Source organism: Stegodyphus dumicola, chromosome 1, assembly GCF_044657685.1.
Source record: "Stegodyphus dumicola isolate Sdum_Otavi_A_Nest chromosome 1, ASM4465768v1".
In the NCBI taxonomy this organism is placed as follows: Eukaryota; Metazoa; Arthropoda; class Arachnida; order Araneae; family Eresidae; genus Stegodyphus; species Stegodyphus dumicola.
The window spans coordinates 28,596,993-28,603,443 of NC_140768.1; the positions used below are offsets into that span (position 1 = coordinate 28,596,993).

General features: G+C 32.9%; 1 non-coding gene across 1 annotated transcript; it reads right to left on the reverse strand.

Annotated features, from left to right (window-relative positions):
- Positions 1 to 815: 815 nt before the first annotated feature.
- Positions 816 to 888, reverse strand: TRNAA-AGC (transfer RNA alanine (anticodon AGC)). The gene has a single exon. It is a non-coding gene; the product is annotated as a tRNA-Ala (tRNA).
- Between the last annotated feature and the right edge of the window lie 5,563 nt (positions 889 to 6,451).

Here is a 6,451-nt window from a genome sequence, read left to right on the forward strand (position 1 = left end):
ATCACTTAGACGTTCGTGTTGATTTTTCTTTCATAACGTTTCTATTAGTCATTTTCCCTTAGAATATAATACACGAAGGCATCATGCTCTTAGGCAGGTATTGAGCTTTGCTATGAATAATTAAATAAACGAGAAATGATAAGATGTAAAAAAATAATAAATTTGACCTTTTTAATGATATAAATTAGCAGGGCATATAAATGGATGCAGTCTAAAAACCAAATTTGAATTTCATATATTTGAGCAGTAGAAATAAACTTATTAATTTTTAAGGAAATTAGTAAACATTTTCAAAATTTTCGAATTTGCCTTCCATCTTCTAAGATGTATGACATCTAAACACTACTAAACTCTTCACTGAAGTAAAAGGAAACGTGTGGTCAACGTAATTAAAGATAATTTAAATTTTATTTTAGTTTTTTACATATATGAAAGCTGTCCTAATTTTGGAATTGTAACATATGTAACTTTACTAGATTTTGCAGATTTTTGATGCACATTTTATCGTATGGGTTACAGATTTGTATACAAAACAAAGGCATTCTCACAGGTGCGAGCAAAAATACGTAACATAGAATTGAAAAATGAATCACATTCTCATATCTTTTTATTTGTATATGATGAACAAAACTGGTGTGATCAGTAAACTGAGGAATTAACAAATTAATGAATAAATAATATCTATTTAAATTAACATTTCTGAAATTATTGCAGAATTACAGGATAAGGAAAATTATTGTAGCTGATGAGAAATATAGTTGATGAAATAAAATTCCAAAAATTTTTGTATTTTAAAGGCGTATAAAACTAAAAATTGGAGGCGCCGGGTATCGATCCCGGTACCTCTCGCATGCTAAGCGAGCGCTCTACCATCTGAGCTACGCCCCCTACACAGAAAGAATTAATAAATAATAAACTCATTTTCACTTTAGAGCTCCCAAGACAACAAGAAAATCATTCAAATGGATATGATAGCATCACCTGCAGAACAGGTGTGTAAACAGCTTGCCAGTATTATTTTCATTCTTATTTTTAACGAGAATCCAATCCTAACAGTTACCAACGATATGTGCTACTAACAGCTACAGAAAATGATAATTTACAAACAAAGCCTACTTTTTAAAAGTGCTGGGATTTTTCTTCATATGGAATTTTTATCAAACAGTTTAAAATTACAAATGTTGTTAAGTAAAGAATATAGTAGCTTTCAACAATATCCTGTTTACCGTGGAAGTTTTGCATATTTTGATGTCCCCTCTACAAGGATTAAAATGAGTTCCCGAAAATTTATCTACATTCAAAAATGCAATGAATATGTGTTAAATGTGAACAAAAAGCATTCGCTTCTCTGTCATGAAAAAAATTAATGTTGACGTAAACATTTCAATTGCCGCTTGCAAATGAATGTAATTTAAAGCCTATTCTCCGTTCAGTTTATTTTCCTATCAATATTTACATAACATTCCACATTTTTAAAAGCAAAGCTGTTACAAATCAGGTAATTAGAGAAATACAATTCTCATTAGTGTACTTAGCAGCATTGTCTTTGTAGGTTAAATTAAAATAATTAGTTATTATTTAATACGTCTATTCCATTTTTTTCAGTATAATGCTGCTTATTTAATTGAGACGAATTTAAACTCATTTATATACATTCTTTTTACAGACAAGCTTAAGAATGCTGAGAACTGACAGTTCCATCCTTATATTTAAATCTATTGGAACTCTCTGACTGCTTATGAGCATTCACAGTGTTACGCATGCGTGACATGAGTATATTCAAATTTCAAATGAACATCTCTCTTGTTTGACTGTGTCAAACAAACGGGTGCTTGTATGCGAAACCCTATCCCTAATGGAATTAAATTAAAGTTACGAATTAAATTTTGCCAATAATTTAGATCCATTATCTTAAATTATGATTACATATTAATATTTTTTAAATTGAGTTTAGAATACTAAAAATGAAAGAAGGGGGAAGAAAGCTGCTCATATGATGCATAATTCCTAAGGTAAATGCTAATCTCCCAATGCCAGTAAGTAATAACATATTTACACAAAAGATATAATAAACACAAATACAAATAGAGATACTGCATTAATGCAAATACAACACAAGATTTATAATTTCTTCAGTGACAACACATAATACATTACATTTTCATCAAAATGCTAGGATTTATATTTGTCATTGGTCTATTTTTGTTGATTATAATACTGTAATTCTCATACCAGAGTTTGAAATATTTCTCATCTGAACATGGAATGTTCTGGCCAAGTGATAATAGAAAGTGCAGAGTTGTACAATATTCAGTTCCTCATGAATGGGACGCAGAATGCATTCATTAATGAGTAATTTGTTATCCATAGATAGAACGCTGTTGCGAGTAATTAAGGGGCAGGGTAGAGTTTAGCTTTACGTAATCGAAACTTTTGAATAATAGCATGTGCGTTTAGGGATTATGTGAGGGATTTTGTGAGGACCACCCCAAGATAAGTAACTTGCTTAGCCCAGGGCAGAGTATTTCCATAAGACCGAATATGCTTGTCGACGTTTTTCTTCCTCGTAAACATTACTGCAATGGTTTTTGCAACGTGTATTTGGATTTTTCATTGTTTCAGCCAAATCTCTAATGCTTGTATGTGGTTTTAAAGACGTTGAAATTTCGGTTAAAGGCATTTTTCTTCTTAGGCAAATAATGTGTTTAAATAAACAAGCAAAAATTAAATAAAATAAATAAATAATAATTATTAATATTAATTAATTATACAATTAACAATTAATTGTTATTGATAATAATTAATTATATATTAAACAAATTAATTAATTAAACAAATAAGCAAAAAAAAAGTGGCATAAAAATTGTGAATTCAATTCGTCTAATTTTATAAACTACAAGAGAATATAAATGAAAGTTATCTGTAAAACTAAATGTCAGTTTGACTTTTTGAAGAATAGAAGAGAAGACATCAAGAAGTTCGCACTCCAATGAAATGGATAAATTTTAAAATTTCTTTTGACTATGAACCGGCGTATTGTTAGGGTTTGGTTTTTGTCAAGAGGGATAATAATTTTCACACTTCATAAATATCCTTTGTATAAGTTCGTAAAACATTTCTCTAGAATGTATCAGTGTGTTGTCTAATATGCATTAATGTATTATGGTGATTTTGGTAACATTTTCTTTTATATTTAAAGAGTAATGCATGCTTTAAATTTTAAAAATGTGTATTTTTTTTTTACAATAATTTTTCCTTATTTTATTTTAGTGCTCAAAATGTCATTGTCTTGGTTATTAACCTAGATTTTCTGATTATTCTAAATTTGCATTTTAAAAATATGAAAAATTGTCTACGTAATCTGCTACCCTATAACGTTGAGCGCCTCCAACTTGCACGCAACCAAGAGGTGACTGTGAAAACTTGTATAAAAGATAGAAGCTTGTGAAGGGTTTAAGTCCCTTTTTATTCAACGTAATAAATTACAATTGCGTTCTCTTGACGCTTACAGACGGTGCCAACTTGGCAGTCAAATAAAAATAATAACCTGAAAAGAAAATAAAGACAAGATTCTAACTACGAGGCTCTCTAAAATAACTAACTCACCGCGTTTTACAATACCGCTGCTAATTGAGCAGACTTGAAGCTCACTGGAACGATGACCACTACTTCCCACCAAGCACATAGGCCGCAACGCGGGGTTCTTCAATTCTCGCTAACTACCTCCGCGCTCGCTAAGTAAGAGAATCTCTCACACCGAACTTGTTTCCTTCTATTTAAATCAGAATACTTCCGCTGATAATTTGAATCCTTGCGCGTTCTACTCAAATTTACATATTCTGGCATTGGCAGTTCCAGGGGAAAGTAAGGCTTGACAGGAAAGCTAGTTTAAAGCAGGTCCTACAAAACGACCTGTTGTAAGTTTATCTAATTCTGAACTAACTGGCGAGAACCTCGTTTACACAAAAAAAAATCTTATGTAACAATTATATATTAAAATTCTGTTACTCGTTACAAAGCTTTCTTCTTACAACAACTTTTCCTGGACTTCATCAATCAATCTTGGTCTTTCCTTCCAGCATCTGGAAGGAATAAGTATCAGTATCTTTCTACATACATTATAATTTACACTTTCTTGACACAATAAATTTTTGTTTTTAACGATTCGTTTTTCTTAGTTATTGCTTACTTCACATTCATTCAATTTTTCAAGCATTAATTTAACTTTACCCTGGCTCTCCACCGTGTGTGGTGTCAAACGGGAATATTCGTGTTTTAGTCTTACAACACTTCCCCTAACCACCATGATTTGTTAGAATTCAACAACCAAATAGACACACCTTACTCGACATTCTACAACTCAATGAGCTACTTTAATATTCTTAAAAATTCAAATGTAGGTGGAGAACCCTACAAAACACATTCATTCTAACTTCCCCCTCATTCATCTTTAAACATGCAGGCTTTCGCTCTAAAGCATGACTTTACAGTTTAATACTTAAATTTTGACTTCATTGCTTTTAAGCATTCACTTTTAGCATCTACAATTTTATGCTTCTAGACTAAATTCTACTTTTACATAATCTTCAAGTATTTACATAGATTTACAAAATTTTATACATATGCTTTTTACAATTTACCATAAAATGAATAAGAGAAAATAAATTTTTACTTTACTCATTCTTCGCCAAGCTGGCGGCACTGAAACTAAAATTCTTATTAATAGAAGAATACGAAGTTATTTTATCTTCGCCAAATTTTGGCTTTAACATAACAGAATTAGTCTTTCGACCAACAGAAAATGCTTGTTTTTAGCTTTTACACTTAAAGAAAATAATACTTTTGCCTTAGCTAAATAAAGTAAAACAAAACTAAGTCTCAACCGAGACATATTGACTTTCGTCAAAACATAGAACTTCGTACTTATGCATAACATTTCGGAACAAAAGAGAAAAAAAAATTATAGAAGGTTTTAACTTATCTTTGAGTTTTCGATGCTTGAAACTCCGTCATCCGTTTTTAGCAAAATTGATCCCAAGTTAGAGGTGTCATGGATGTCAATCTTCTCCTTATTGATCTCCGAGTGTCGTCCTCGTTGCTCTTTCTTTTGCGTCCTCTACATGCTGGCCTCTTGACGGAGTAATCGTCTGGTTGTTGGCCTTTGCGTTTCTGCCTGGGACGGCTGGTCTTGACGTGCTCCGGTCTGGAGTCCTTCTTGAATTTCTTCTGTTCCTCGTATTTTTGTGCCTCCTGCTGGCGTTTCAGTTTCCGGAACGGCGGCCTTGCTGGCACCTGACTCTGTGGCCGTGTGCGCGTTCTCCTTGATGTGTAATTTCTCCTGCCATCCTTTGTAGGTGGTGTTTTCGTCTTTACCACGGTTTCTTTACCCGGTTCATCTGTATTTTTGTTTTTCTTAAACGCCGGAGTTTGAAAATCATTTTTTCTTTTTGATACCGACGTCCGGGTTGTAGAAGTGCTAGGTCTCTCTTCAGTTCTCTGTTTCTTGGGTGGTGGAATAGTTGTTGTAGTCTCTGAACCTTCGTTTAGACTTGAGTCCTGCAAGAAACTTTTAAGGATTTCAAAATCATTTGGATTATAGTATTTTTTCACCTGGTCGGGACTTGCTTTACAGATTTCCCCTCTGTCGTTCTTAAGATATAATACTACCCCTTTGATTTCCTGAATTACATAGGGGCCTTCAAACTTTGGAGCTAGCTTTGCCATAAAATTGTCTGGGGCACTTGATAAAGAAAATTTCCGCTTCAATACTTTATCCCCAACTTTAATATCTGCTTCACGGCGTTTTCTATCATAATATAACTTTTGTCTATTTCTTGCCGTATCCGAGGTTTTAAGCGCCTGATCAATCAACTTTTGCACATCTTGTTGTTTAAACTCCTGCTCTCTTTGTTGCACAAAGAATAATTTATCTAAAGGCGTAATTAACTTTCTGCCTAAAAATAATTCTGCTGGAGTTTTTCCCGTAGTATCATGATGTGCCGTTCTTAAAGCATAAGCTAATTCATTTATGTAGCCATTCCAGCGCTTGTGATGTGTGCTAACGTAACTGCGAATTATTTTTACAATGTTTTTATTAACTCTTTCTGCTATGTTAGCCTGTGGTCTATACGGAACCATTTTGATATGGCGTATATCAAGTCCATTGCATATGTTTTCAAATATTTGACTAATGAATTGTTTTCCGTTATCGCTAATGACTTTTATCGGTGTACCGTATTTTAAAATGTATCTGTGTAAGAATGCATCTGCGACTGTTTTGGCTGACGCGCGTTTAAGAGGAACAATTTCTATCCATTTTGAAAAATGATCTACTATTACTAAAAGAAAACGATTTTTATTTAACTCGCTCTGGGGGAAAGGACCAAGGAGATCTATTCCTAAAATTTCATTCGGAAATGTAGCGCGAATGCTATTTAAGTACCCGGCCGGG